Raw genomic sequence first — 15,547 nt, forward strand, 5'->3', positions numbered from 1 at the left:
AACAGTGATCTTATTAAGAAGGCAGTAATCTATACAAGGTCTCAGCGAACCATCCTTCTTGGCTACAAAAAAGAACCCTGCTCCTAATGGCGACGATGACGGGCGAATATGCCCCTTCTCCAGGGATTCCTTCACATAACTGCGCATAGCGGTGTGCTCAGGCACGGATAAATTAAACAGTCGACCTTTTGGGAATTTACTACCAGGAATCAAATTGATAGCACAATCACAATCCCTATGCGGAGGTAGGGCATCGGACTTGGGCTCATCAAATACATCCCGGTAATCAGACAAGAACTCTGGAACCTCAGAAGGGGTGGATGACGAAATTGACAGAAATGGAACATCACCATGTACCCCCTGACAACCCCAGCTGGACACCGACATGGATTTCCAATCCAATACTGGATTATGGGCTTGTAGCCATGGCAACCCCAACACGACCACATCATGCAGATTATGCAACACCAGAAAGCGAATAACCTCCTGATGTGCAGGAGCCATGCACATGGTCAGCTGGGTCCAGTATTGAGGCTTATTCTTGGCCAAAGGCGTAGCATCAATTCCTCTCAATGGAATAGGACACTGCAAGGGCTCCAAGAAAAACCCACAACGCTTTGCATATTCCAAGTCCATCAAATTCAGGGCAGCGCCTGAATCCACAAACGCCATGACAGAATACGATGACAAAGAGCAGATCAAGGTAACGGACAGAAGAAATTTTGACTGTACTGTACCAATGGTTGCAGACCTAGCGAACCGCTTAGTGCGCTTAGGACAATCAGAGATAGCATGAATGGAATCACCACAGTAGAAACACAGCCCATTCAGACGTCTGTGTTCTTGCCGTTCAACTCTGGTCATAGTCCTATCGCACTGCATAGGCTCAGGTTTAATCTCAGGTAATACCGCCAAATGGTGCACAGATTTACGCTCACGCAAGCGTCGACCGATCTGAATGGCCAAAGACATAGACTCATTCAAACCAGCAGGCATAGGAAATCCCACCATGACATCCTTAAGGGCTTCAGAGAGACCCTTTCTGAATATAGCTGCCAGCGCAGATTCATTCCATTGAGTGAGCACGGACCACTTTCTAAATTTCTGGCAATATACCTCTATCTCATCCTGAGCCTGACAAAGAGCCAGCAAATTTTTTTCTGCCTGATCCACTGAATTAGGCTCATCGTACAGCAATCCAAGCGCCAGGAAAAACGCATCGATATTACTTAATGCAGGATCTCCTGACGCAAGAGAAAATGCCCAGTCCTGAGGGTCGCCACGCAAAAAAGAAATGACGATCCTAACCTGTTGAACTGGGTCACCAGAGGAGCGAGGTGTCAAAGCCAGAAATAGTTTACAATTATTTTTGAAACTCAGAAATTTAGTTCTATCTCCAAAAAACAAATCTGGAATAGGAATTCTCGGTTCTAACAAAGAATTCTGAACCACAAAATCTTGAATATTTTGAACTCTTGCCGTGAGCTGATCCACACATGAAGACAGACCTTTAATGTCCATTGCTACACCTGTGTCCTGAACCACCCAAATGTCTAGGGGAAAAAAAAGGCAAAACACAGTGCAAGGAAAAAAAAATGGTCTCAGAACTTCTTTTTTCCCTCTATTGAGAATCATTAGCACCTTGGGCTTCCTGTACTGTTGTGATAGGCAATTCAGTATCACAATGGACATAGCGGTCAGAGCACATACAGTGATCTGACAATAACCCAAAATAATAGAACGAGCTCTGAGACGTGGGAACTCTGCAGACCGCAATCCCTAATCCTCTCCAAACAACACTAGAGGCAGCCGTGGATTGCGCCTAACTCTGCCTATGCAACTCGGCACAGCCTGAGAAACTAACTAGCCTGAAGATAGAAAATAAGCCTACCTTGCCTCAGAGAAATACCCCAAAGGAAAAGGCAGCCCCCCACATATAATGACTGTGAGTTAAGATGAAAAGACAAACGTAGGGATGAAATAGATTCAGCAAAGTGAGGCCCGACTTTCTTAACAGAGCGAGGATAGGAAAGATAACTTTGCGGTCTACACAAAACCCTAAATAAAACCACGCAAAGGGGGCAAAAAGACCCTCAGTACCGAACTAACGGCACGGAGGTACACCCTTTGCGTCCCAGAGCTTCCAGCAAAACAATTAGACAAGCTGGACAGAAAAAATAGCAAACAAATAGCAAAGAAGAACTTAGCTATGCAGAGCAGCAGGCCACAGGAATGATCCAGGGAAAAACAAGTCCAACACTGGAACATTGACAGGAAGCATGGATCAAAGCATTAGGTGGAGTTAAGTAGAGAAGCACCTAACGACCTCACCAGATCACCTGAGGGAGGAAACTCAGAAGCCGCAGTACCACTTTCCTCCACAAACGGAAGCTCCCAGAGAGAATCAGCCGAAGTACCACTTGTGACCACAGGAGGGAGCTCTGCCACAGAATTCACAACATTCTGGTTGCTAAATGGCGCATTCTTGCAACAGCCATAAATCTAAAAGTGGAAACAGTGGACTAGGTGGTCAAAGCCTGTGTGGTTCTCCACAATTACATAATTGCTAAGGAGCGACCCCACATTGAACTGGATGAACCAGTTGCACACCCACTGCCTGATTTTCAGCATCACCCGATGCGGTCAACTGCAGCCGTTGGTCTCATGCGGGACCAATTTGCGGCCTATTTTGTTTCCGATATTGGACGGGTGTCATGGCAGGACAATGTTGTGTAAATGTCCTGTTGTATCTTTATCTTTACCAATTATTATATACTGATAAAAATTTTTCAAATTAATAAACTTGAGTGTTGGTTGTGTTGACCGTGTTTCTTATCTTTTTCCTCTCTAAACAAAGGTTGACCAAAGACGGGCAGTAGATATATGTATGTATATCATATTTTGTAATCCAAAACCAGGAGTGGGTGATAGATGATGAGGTAATAGTTATTATTTTAATATCATAATTGACCTCTTATATTGTTGCACTCCCTATTTTGGTTTACAAATAATGATATAAAACACTGGCCGCATACTTCTAATAATGGCAACCATGTTGATTTATTGGTAACCATGTTGATTTATTGGTAATCTTGTTGACGTCATTGCGTCAAGACTAAAGGTACCTTCACACTAAACGATATCGCTAGCGATCCGTGACGTTGCAGCGTCCTGGCTAGCGATATCGTTCAGTTTGACACGCAGTGATGTCGTTGGTCGGGGCTAGAAGGCCAGAACTTTATTTGGTCGCTGGCTCTCCTGCTGACATCGCTGAATCGGCGTGTGTGACGCCGATTCAGCGATGTCTTCACTGGTAACCAGGGTAAACATCGGGTTACTAAGCGCAGGGCCGCTGTCTGTCCCCGGCGCTGTGCTTTCCTGCACTCACTGTGAGCACAGCGGCCGGAAAGCAGAGCGGTGACGTCACCGCTCTGCTTTCCGGCCGCTGTGCTCACAGCCAGTACAGAGAAGCACAGCGCCGGGGACAGACAGCGGAAGGTAAGTATGAAGCGTTTGTTTTTTTTACTTTTAGGATGGTAACCAGGGTAAACATCGGGTTACTAAGCGCGGCCCTGCGCTTAGTAACCCGATGTTTACCCTGGTTACCGGCATCGTTGGTCGCTGGAGAGCGGTCTGTGTGACAGCTCTCCAGCGACCAAACAGCGACGCTGCAGCGATCCGGATCATTGTCTGGATCGCTGCAGCGTCGTTTAGAGTGAAGGTACTCTTAGACAATCACTGTCACGCTATCTATACCCATCAAGTCAAGTGTCAGAAATAATGAATTCATGATAAACATATACATGCTCATGAATTCACAATTTCTTACACCTGGCCAGGTGAGCATACATATGTAGCGTGTGACAACCATTGTCACCTCATTTGTTGTGTAATAGATTAGGTATAAAGAAGAGAATATGGTGAATATACAAAGCAGTTATCAACTCAATAGGTCAGGTGTCTTAACTTATGAGTTTTTGGACACCTGACCTGTTCAGTAGAGTACTGAACTTGATTTCCACCATTTTCTCTTTGTACTGTCACACTAGGTACAAAAACAGAGTATGGAAATAACTGTTATATTTTTTGGGACACCTCATATCTGTATACTAAAGACACACATATAGATGTAGTCTTGTATTTTAAACTACTGGAGATATGTTTTGGCCCAAAGAATAAGTGTGCGGCGAAGTTTATTGGTGTGTATTGACGGCGGCGATAGACACAATAAACCAAACATAATTGTGGCAAATTAACATTTTTTTATTTAGTTAACAAACCAATTTAAAAACTTATTTTTTTGTACCGCGACGGGTTGTACCGCGACAGCTTGGGGTAGAGTGATGTAAACGGGGGGTGTTAAGAACTGAAGCCTGGCTCACCGTGGAGGAGGCAGGGGTGGCAGGAGAAGGGGCAATGAAACTGGAAGGGTCTGGAAGTTCGGGGATGGGGCTTAACACATGAGAGGCTTGAGACGCACTGGAAGGGTGAGACAAAACTGACAATACAGACACATCGGTAGGTGATGGGGGAGGAATACTAAGAGTTTTTTTTTTTTGGTTTTCTGAGTTTTCGTTTGTGTTTTCCTGGTAGGGGGACGTCTTGGTGGGCTCATATGTTGTTGCGTGGTGGCAGGAGATACGTCAGGGTCCGGCTCTACTATCTCACAGTCCATTTTGATTGTGGATCGCTCGGCCACACCAGAGTCCAACTGCATCGTAGTGGGGGGGAAACATAAAGCCCTGCCAGGGTCCTGGTGCATCGTTGGGGGGGGGGAACATAAACCCCTCCCAGGGTCCTGCTGCATTGCTGGTGGGGGGGAACATAAAGCCCTGCCAGGGTCCTGCTGCATTGGGGTGGGTCCTGCCCGGAAAGCCATACCTGGGTCCTGCTGCATCGGGGTGGGTCCTGCCCGGAAAGCCATGCCTGGGTCCTGCTGCATCGGGGTGGGTCCTGCCCGGAAAGCCATGCCTGGGTCCTGCTGCATCTGGGTGGGTCCTGCCCGGAAAGCCATGCCTGAGTCCTGCTGCATTGGGGGGTGTCCTGCCCAGAAAGCCATGCCAAGGTCCTGCTGCATCGGGGGGGGGGGGGCGTTCCGATACGCCATGCCTGGATCCTGCTGCATCATGGTGTCAGTGAAGGAGGTACAAGCCGGAGCAGCGGTTGTCACGGTGGTGGCGGTGGGATGTCCAACAGCACTCATTATCGTGTTGGCGCTGTAGTGGAGTACACCTGTGGATGGAATAGAGGTGGCCGTGCAGTGGTATGCAGCAGAGGTAGGAATGGAGGTTAATCGTGACAGTGACAGCATAGTTGGATATGCCGCCACTGTCTGCTGTACATTGCGACTCTGCTGCATAGCCTGCACAAAAGCAACATTGCAGGCCTGCATCACACTGAGCTGGAAATCAGGGCTAAGGTGTTCCGACATGCCCTGCTCTATTTGGTTAAAAAAATGATGAGCTGGCCTCTGGAGGTCGGCTTTATCTTGATCAAGGCTTTTGGTGACATCCTGGATCCGGCAATTTAAGAGGTTATGAGACACATCCATTCTGTCACCTAAATCCTTGATTGCTTCGTGTAAAACCGAGCTCAAGTGCAAAAACTCGGGCATGAGTGACCTATCCGAAGCCCTCTGTCACTGCCGGGATGAGCCCGCAAAAAAGGGTGCAGTGGAAGAGGACTGCGAAAGGGGAATACCTGATGGGCCAGCTCCCTGGTCTCCAGTGAGTGTGGAAGGCCCACCTGCTGCTGCGCTGCTGGATGGCTGGGACGGGTCCGTGGCTGCCGGCTGAAGGACCGCTCCAGAACCTGGGGCGACAGTCGTGCTGTGTGTGCTGTGAAAAAAGGAAACAGAAAATTAATACCAAAATATAACAAGACGGTACATCCTGTGGAATTTGAAATTACATATTATGTCAATGCAATACAACCGGAAGCATGTGAGAAATACTTACACTCTCTGGAGAAGGACCGGTCTTAAAAAGGACAGCACACGGTGGTATTTGTACAGCCGGTGCCTTGCTCCGGAACCACTTGCAGCACGATTCTCTTCGCGCACGTCCTTGTTGAAGCGGTCCTTCATGGAACGCCAACGTGTTCTTATTTTCTCCACTGTGAAATAAGAATAAAATATAATGGTCAGAAAATGGACTTTTGGCTGTGCAAAGACAACTGTGTGTGATGAAAGAAACTCCGAAAAGTTTCTTTCATCACACACAGTCAAGAGAGCACGGCCAAGGTCTGCTGTTTCACACTGCAGTGCAATACTTACCAAATGCATTACGGACCCGTGGCGGGGCATTCTCCCAGCAATCCCACAAGCGCTTGTGCCACCTCACTCCATAAGCGGCGTAGTGTGCTGTTTATTGAATGCTGTGGATCCCGGCCGTCCCACAACGGAACTCGCTCCTAGACAAGGGTTATCAGGAGGTCATTATCTATACGGTCATCGTCCCATCGTGAAACCTAAAATTAAAAGAAAATCATTTAAGTTTGCTCAATCACATTAGGAAAAAAAAATTAACAGATGATGAGAAATGGCATGAATATGAAAGTCAACTTAGAAAAGGATTCCAGAAGAAAAATTAAAAAAAATACAAGGGTAAAGAAAGGAAGATTCAAGAATATTACAATGAGGACAGTCTGCCTTGTATACATACCCGCTGCCGTCTTCCCACCGGACCTTGACTCCGCTGCTCCGTCCCTGTCTGTCCCTCAGTAGAAGTGCTCTAAAAAAAAAGAAAAATCAAATTGTCACATGTGTCGATGTGACAGTGAATACTTACCAAGCTGATGGGCCAAAAACTCACCTCACTCACATGATCCACTTCCGACTGACGTGGCTCAAACTCCTCATCAGATTAAGACTCCGCAGAAGACATTCTGATGCATGTTTAAAGAAAAAAATTGAAGAAATTAGGACATGTAGATCCAAAAAATTGAAAATAAAGGCATTGGCTAGGATATACTCACATTGCTCTGGGTCTTGTCCACCAAAATGCGTCCCGGCAGTGTCTTGTCTTCTTGGGATTCTGATGAGAAGTGTCCTGAAACTTCCCCCAAGGTCCCTTTTATCACCCTGCTGCTAGGGGGTGGCTTATCAGTGTCTATACCACCTTATCTAAATTGAAATGCATGCGTTTAAAAACGCATGCAAACGCATGCACAAAAAACGCATGCACAAAAAACGCATGCGTTTCCATTGACTCTAATGCATGTTTTACGCAAAAAAATGCATGAAAACGCATGCGTTTTTATGCATCAAAAAAACGCCTCTCAAAAATACTACATGTTGCATTTCTGCAAATAAATGCATGCAGCAAAAAAACGCATGCGTTGCAAAACGCGACCAAACGTGTACAAAAAAAACCCCATGCGTTTTTAATGTTAAATATAGGAAAAAAAACACATGCGCTTTTTGGTACAAAAAACGCTGCAGACAAAAACGCAAGTGTGAAACCACCTAAAAGCAGGAATCCAGCGACGGATGGCGCCTTTTGAAACTAAGCATGCGTGGAAGAATTTGCAGTCAGGGAAATTATCTCTCGCTCTCTGTCTCTTTTTACTATTGATGCTGCGTATGCAGCATCAATAGTAAAAAGATATAATGTTAAAAATAATTAAAAAAATTTTAAAATCGTGATATTCTTATGCAGCGCCCCAGAATCCTGGTCGTTGCAGTAAAGTCGTTCTTCCACCAGGGGGAGCGATGTTACGTCTGATGGCACCAAAGGAGTTCACCCTGCCAGGTATCACAGCCACACACACACTTCACACGCCAGCCACCAGGGGGAGCAAAAGGTTCTATTTATTAGGCCACTCCTCACACTTGGGTAAAACTGGGGGTTTGGTTAGGAAGTTAGGCAGACAGAGGAAGAAGGAGAACCTGACTGGAGGGAGAAGGAGATAGTCAGTCAGAGAGGAGAGGAGCTGACTGGGCTCGGCCCAGCAAAAGGGAGAGAAGGACACGGAGCTGCGCCTGCAACCCATGCGGCAGCCTCCTAAGAAAGGAGAAGAAATGAAGTGTGCCGTAGTGAGTGAGCACAGAAGTCGTAGCAACAGGAGTAAAACACCAGTGGGAGGCCAGCTAGGAGCAGGCTGCCTCCCACTGAGCGCAGATCTGGTATCCGGAACACCGAGGGAGTAATAGACTCTACGCTTTACTTCAGAGACCAGCAGGACAGTCGATTCCAAGTTGGCTGCCCAACCTAAGAACCTAAGCAGACAAAGTGGCAACACGGAGGAGGGGTGACGCTAGGATCCCTATAAAATAGCCTCAGGCCACCACCGTCATACGGGTTTGTCCTATCCATCTGGGGGACAGAGAGAAGAATAACAAGAGTGAGGACCCTATGGGAGCTAATGCACGTAGGGACCTACTACGTTACTGTGTGCAAGGGGAAGGCTACTGATTTCCACCTGGATAGGGGGACTCTGGAATTGCCATCAGACCGGCCGGACTCTGCCTACCCTGTCATCTGGCACCCTGGACTGTGGATGCTGAAGCCTTCAGTAAAGGTAAAGAGACTGCACCCATTGTGTCCTCGTTATTCACCGCACCTTGCACCATCCACCATCACCATCTACACTTCCGGGAAGCCCTGGGGATATACTTCACCTGTGGGAAGGTATACCATCTAGCTGCCATTTCATCACCCCAGCGGACCCCTAAACAGCGTCGGTCACCCTGACCGAATACCACAGGTGGCGTCACGAACACTACCGTTATCTACAAACCTTTCCCCTTTTATTGGGAGCCCCTCATAGGGCCACGGTCAGGGTCGGGCCACCGTGACATCCCAGTTGAGGGAACTGAAGGACCCGGTACCGAGTACCCCATTGCCCTTACATGGGGGCGATCCACTTACCTTCCGGCGTCCCCCACAGCCTTCCCGATGGTCGCGATGCTCCCGGCAGCTCCTGTTCCCAGTAATGCCTTGCTAAATGACCCAATGATGTAGTGGTCTCGCGAGACTGCTACGTCATCACAGGTCATTGTCTCACAAGGCATTACTGGGAATGGGAGCTGCCAGCAGTATCGCGAGCATCGGGAAGGCTGCGGGAAGGCTGCGGGGGACGCCGTAAGGTAAGAATATCACGATTTTTAATTTTTTTATTATTTTTAACCTGGGTTGTGTTGTGTATGTGTTTTCGCAGCGGAAAAACGCAGCAAAGACGCATACACAATGTGTGCACATAGCCTCGATGGATCCATAAAAAAAACGGACCCAGTGCACAAGTTTTTTACAATCTGCACAGGATCCATCTTTTCAACATTTTGATGGATTGTGACTGATTGTAAAAAACGGAAGTGTGAAAGAGGCCTAACATTGGTCTAAGTGTGGTCCGTTTTTTTCACAGATAGCACCCAGACCAAAAATATGGTCAAGTGAACGAGGAAATATATTTCTAAAGTCCCTTTTGATATGAAATTCTCACCAGATGTTGATAACGTCTTATCCTAACCATGTATATATTTGCAGACATTTTGAGAATTGAAGAATACGCAAAGGACAAAAATAAAAAAGATCTCCAAAGTAAGCTCTATTCTCACATAAGATCCATTGTGGGCTGCAGAAAGAGAAAGCAGTCCAAGAATAAAGCTATGCTGATACATGACAGCTAGAAAAAAAGACAGCATCATCCCCAATACACAAGACTCATATACAGCATGCATTACTCATATAGTCACGTCTACTTATGAAAGATCTGAAACTACAAGGAGGTTGAAAAATTTAGGAGGAATAGGCACTGCTTAAAAACTATTTTGTGAAAATGGGTGGTAATAAGATAAAAAATATATATACTCACCTACTGGACAAACTCCTCATCCGAAGCCGCTAGGGAAGAAAGTGGGGTTTTCTAACTTAATGGGGTTTTACCATGAGCAAAGCTTATTTCTATCAATGTTTTAATCAACAGATCTTTAAATAATAATATATTCCACTATTTGATGTGTTTAAATAAAATATTCCTGTGCTGAGATAATCTTATAAATGTGTCCCTGCTGTGTACTGTGTAATGGCCGTGTCTGACCGTGCAGGGACATGGTCTGATCATACCACAGCTCCTGGGCAGGGGAGGAAGCAAGAGAGTATACAGACATTACAGCATGGTATCACAACTAATTCTGTCTTTGAGGTAAAACATTGCTTAAAAACAGGCACAGAAATGCTTTCCTCACAAAAAGAATCAGCTGCGATTCCATGCTTTAATGTCTATATCCTCACTTTTGCTTCCTACCTGCCCAGGAGCTGTAGTATGATCAGACCATGTTCCTGTACGGTCAGACACAGCCATTACACAGTACACAGCAGGGCACATTTATAAGATGATCTCAATAAAGGAATATTTTTTAAAAACACATCCAATTGTGGAACTACATTTTTTTCCAAGATCTATTGATTAAAATGTACTTTGTTCATGTGAAAACCTCTTTACCCCTTCATGACCGGAGGTATTCTTGTTTTTGCATTTTCGTTTTTCGCTCTCCTTCTTCACAGAGCCATAACTTTTTCATTTTTCAGTCCATAAGCCATGTGAAGGCTTGTTTTTTGCGGGACGAGTTGTACTTTTGAGCGACACCATTGATCTTTCCAGACTGCAGCATGTCAATTTATCTAGCAGAGACGCGAGACTCCGCAAGATAAATTTCACCCGTAATTATTATTATTATTTATTTACATAGCACCATTGATTCCATGGTGCTGTACATGAGAAATTTTCAGATATTACTTACAGTAAGCAAACTAACAATTACAAACTGATACAGAAGGGCAAGGACCCTGCCCTTGCGGGCTTACATTCTACAGGATGGTGGGGAAGGAGACAGTAGGTCAGGGATTGTAGGAGTTCCAGTGTTGGTGAGGCGGTAGCTTGGTAGTGGTGAGGAGGCAGCGGGGTCAGTGCAGACTGTAAGCTTTCTTGAAGAGGTGGGTTTTCAGGTTCCGTCTGAAGGATTTGAATGTGGTTGATAGTCGGACGTGTAGGGGCAAAGAATCCCAGAGGATGGGGGATATTCAGGAGAACTCTTGGAGGCGGTTGAGTGAGGAGTGAATAAGCGTGGAGGAGAGAAGGAGGTCTTGGGAGGACCCGAGATTACGTGAGGGAAGATATCGGGAGATTAGTTCAGAGATATATGGAGGAGATAGGTTATGGATGGCTTTGTAGGTTAGTATTACTAATTTGAACTGGATACGCTGAGGGAATGGGAGCCAGTGAAGAGATTTGCAGAGGGGGGAAGTGGAGGAGTAGCGAGGAGAGAGATGAAATAGCCGGGCAGCAGAGTTAAGGATGGACTGGAGAGGTGTATTGAACTCAATGATTCCATGTGGTTCAATGAACACATGCGGAATCACCTGTGTTCAAAAGCCAACAGCGCTTTGTACGTAGCGAACATGAGTTGGGTCCAAAATGCTGCCTAATATGCAATGTGTGGACATACTCTAAGGCATTGTTTTCCACTAGTGATGCTGTGCAAATTGTTTCATCGCCCATTTGCCTAAGGTTTTTATTATTGCAGGTTCATTACTGTAATTAATCTAACATTGTCCAAAATAAAGAACCCATTGGCAAAATGCTATAGAAAAGGCTGATGCAGTATGTGACATTGAAGTAGAAATTGTTGTGAAGAAATGCTTATTGGGGTGTATACACAGTGGCATGTAAAAGTTTGGGCACCGGTGATCAAAATCCAATAAAAGACAATAAAAAGCATCTTTTAGTGTGTGACAGCAGCTAAACATAAAAACCCAATATAAATCTGGTATCTCTGTAATTGCACTAACCCGAAGAATGAAGTCACCTAATCACTTATACCGCACGAGGAATGGCGCAAAAAATAAATAAAATCAATTCTTCACCTGCTGTTCATTTTTTCATTCTGCCTCCTAAAGATCCCAGTAAGGCTCGGTGCACATTTATCCTGTACACTGCGCTGAGCACTTGCACCAGGGTTTCCGTGTAAATCTCTGAAATACATGATTTAGACGGAACCTCTGGTGGAAGATTCCCTATAATGAGGCAGATGGAGGCACTGTGGATGCCATATGACCTGTGTTCTGGCGATGTCCATCTTTTTAGGATTGCATAAATGTGCTGTCGGCCACAGTTTTATGCACTTCTGAAAAAAGGGCACTGCTGAAAAGAGGCCAGATGGAGTCCAGAATAACTGTTCTACCTTATTATAGTGAATGGATCACTTGGCGGTTTCATCTGAATCACGTCACTCAGAGACAGATGGAAACCCCAAAGTAAGTGCTCAGCGTAGAGAGCCGGATAACTGTGATCCCTAACGTTATGTAAAATGTTCCCAATATAAGCTTCAACTCAATCCACAAAAAAGCAAGCCCTCACTCAGGTCTGTCACCTATTAATAGAAATATAGAGGCTTCCAAGTTACTGGTAGCATAAAGGCTCTGAAAAAGAAAAATGGCTCCTCACCTGCCAAAAAATATTCAGCAAATTCTCCACTCTCAAATCCAAATGCCCCTCTCCCTTCTGAGCCCCACAGTGTACCAAAACCACATATTGCATCCACGTTTGGCATTTCTGTAGTGATAAGAGCCTGCCGAACTTAAGGGTGCATGCCTCCAGAAGCACAGGCTGGGTATAACGTACTGATGACTACAATGTACTGGTTACTACAGCATACTGGTCACTACAACTGCAGTTTGCAATTTTCATTCTGCAACATTCATTGCTGCTTGTTGCTGGAAAATACCAATGTAGTCAAAATCGTCACTACACCTGTAGATAAATTCCCCAAGGGGTATAGTTTAAAAAATGGGGTCACTTGAGGAGGGATTTTGCTCTTCTAGCAAATAGAGGATCTATATATGGAGTCCGCAAACTGTTCTAGGAAAATCTGCGCTCCAGTAGGCAAATATTGCTCCATTCCTCCCGAGTCTCTCCATATGCCTAAGGTAACGTTCACATTTGCGTTGTTGGGCGCAGCGTCGGCGACGCAACCAACAACGCATGTACACAACGCAGCGTTTTGCGACGCATGCGTTGTCATAAGATCGTACAGAGCAGGAATTTCGGCGCAGGGAAAACTCTACAAGTAGCGTTTTCTGCGCCCTGTCTGTGCGTCAATATGACGCAAGCGTCGTAAAACGCAATACAACGCATACCGGTGCATGTCCATGCGCCCCCCATGTTAAAGATAGGGGTGCATGACGCCTGCGTCGGTATGCGTCGACGACGCTGCGCCCAACACCGCAAATGTGAACGTAGCCTAAGTAGTACTGTACAGCCACATATGGGGTATTGCCACGTTCAGTAGAAATTGTGGGACAAGTTTTGGTGTCATTTTTACCCACTTCTTATGTGAAAATGTAAAATCTGGGACTAAAACAAAATTTTGTTTTTAAAAAGGTAGTTATTTTTTCTTCACTCCTCAATGGTATAAAATTCTGTGACAAACCCATGGTGTCAATATGATCACTGCACCCCCAGATGAATTCATTGAGAGGTGTAGTGTTTAAAATGGGGTCAGTGGGTCATGGCACCTGCAAACTATAACAATAAAATTTGGTGCTCTTTGCCTTCTGAGCTTTGCACTGTGCCTGAAAAATATTTCCCGATTAAATGTAGGGTATTGGCGCACTCAGGAAAAAATGGACCTTAGTTTGTTGTAGAAAAAAATCCTATTAGCCCTTAGAAAAATTTAAAACTTGGGGCTAAAACAGCATTTTAGAGGTAAAAATGTAATTTATTCTCTCTTCATCATATGTCAATATGATCACTGCACCACTAGATGAATTCATTGGGGACTATAGTTTGTAAAATGAGTTCACATATATTGGGTTTCTGTTGTTCTAGCACCTCAGCGGCTCTGCCAATGTGACATGGCACCCCCAAATCATTACAGCAAAATCTGAACTCCAATATGACGCCTCTTCCCTTCTGAGCTTTGCACCATGCCTCAAAATTATTATTCCCCCACATATGGGGTATCGGCATACTCAGGAGCAATTGCACTACAAACTGTATGGTGCAATTTCTCCTGTTACCCTGTTGAAAATGCAAAATTTGGGGCAAAAATAACATTTTTGCGAGGAAACCAAGCTTTCTATAACAGGAGAGCACCTTCTATAACATATTTCTGAGCAGTCAGTTTTATTAGTTGTTTTACTATTGAGATTTATAGGATGCACTTACCTTTATGGGAAGCCCCTGTGGGGTCTATTCTGCTCCTGGTAGAGAATAAGACATTATCCTGTGATAGGACGGACAGCCTGGTGCAGTTCACACTCCGGATCTGCTGACAGCCTCACACTTCTGTATACGCACCTTCTACTAGCAAAACATCTGTGGGGAAGAGATAAGATGTTGTCTTGGCCGATAAGCTTTTCGTGCGTAATTTGGACGTTCAGATAACCAATCCCATTATGTCTAGTCCACAGTTTACAGAGAAATCCTTCTGTGTTTTTGGCGTTACTCTGCACATGCAGTGTGATAATAACTATGTGGCTTTTGGACGCCCGTCTTAGATGCTTGCACCAGCTGAATTTATAAACATCTGACTGCATAACACCAGCCGAGGAATTTCCTTTACTCGGACACCAAATGGCCAGGCATTACAGATTAGCTGTTTCAGTGGCACCAAAATACATTTTTAATCCAGATTCACCCAACAATCCCAAAAAATTAAAATTTGGAAAGCCTCTAGAATTAGACTCATTCAGCCGTATGTGAGAAAATTTCCAAGGGTCTCTTAAAAGCCCTCATCCCCTCAGTTATGATTGGCCTAGGTTTTCTAGTGCCCAATCCAATTTAAATTCCACTAATCCAGTATTATAATTGTCTTGTGTGCCGGATCACCAGAATTGTACAAATATTTTCAAACTAAAGAGGCTTCCTGCAATATTTTTTAAAACTGTTCAAATTAAAGGATTGCAATAAAATACAGAACTAAGTATTACTTACCACTCCATTCCTCACCACTCCTGGTAATCTCACCAGGACAAGAAGTGATAACCTGCCATTCACGCACGTGACCGCTGAGGCCAATGATTGGCTGCAGGGTCAGTTGACTGTTGGAGTAGTAACACACATCACACAGCCTTTATCAAGTCCTGGACTCATCTGTTTAGATACGTTACCAAACAGTTAAAAAACACCACGTGGACCCAGTATAGCGTCTGTGACATAATGTATGACATTTTAAGCCTTTCATTCCAAAATCTCTGTGTAACTATAAAGTTTTGGCCACAAATAATCTTGGAAATGAGAAAATATACCTGTAGGAGCTGTTATTATAGTGCTAAGAATTGCTTTCACAGCTGTCATTAAGGAAGTGCAATATGTGCAATCACAGCCAACAACTGCTAATATTGAAGACAATGTCACCAACTCCGATGACACAGGATGCTACTTTATTGCCTAGTTTATTCATTTGGGAGTTGTAACTAAAGTCTAATAGTTTTATTTGTACACTGTATGATTGGATTATTCAGGCACTATGTGATATACCATAAGGTGGTGTAATCAGAAGAAAGTTATATTCCAGACACCAACTCACATAGGCTATGTGCACATG

General features: G+C 44.8%; 1 protein-coding gene across 1 annotated transcript in view; it reads right to left on the bottom strand.

The window, feature by feature from the left end:
• The window catches only part of LOC138638133 (carboxypeptidase N subunit 2-like), a 28,920-nt gene extending 14,630 nt beyond the window's left edge, over positions 1-14,290 (bottom strand). Inside the window, exon 1 of the mRNA XM_069727173.1 lies at positions 14,167-14,290. The gene's annotated coding sequence lies outside the window, so the exon portion shown is untranslated. The remainder of the gene's footprint in view (positions 1-14,166) is intronic.
• Between the last annotated feature and the right edge of the window lie 1,257 nt (positions 14,291-15,547).

The sequence above is a fragment of the Ranitomeya imitator genome, chromosome 5, assembly GCF_032444005.1.
Source record: "Ranitomeya imitator isolate aRanImi1 chromosome 5, aRanImi1.pri, whole genome shotgun sequence".
In the NCBI taxonomy this organism is placed as follows: domain Eukaryota; kingdom Metazoa; phylum Chordata; class Amphibia; order Anura; family Dendrobatidae; genus Ranitomeya; species Ranitomeya imitator.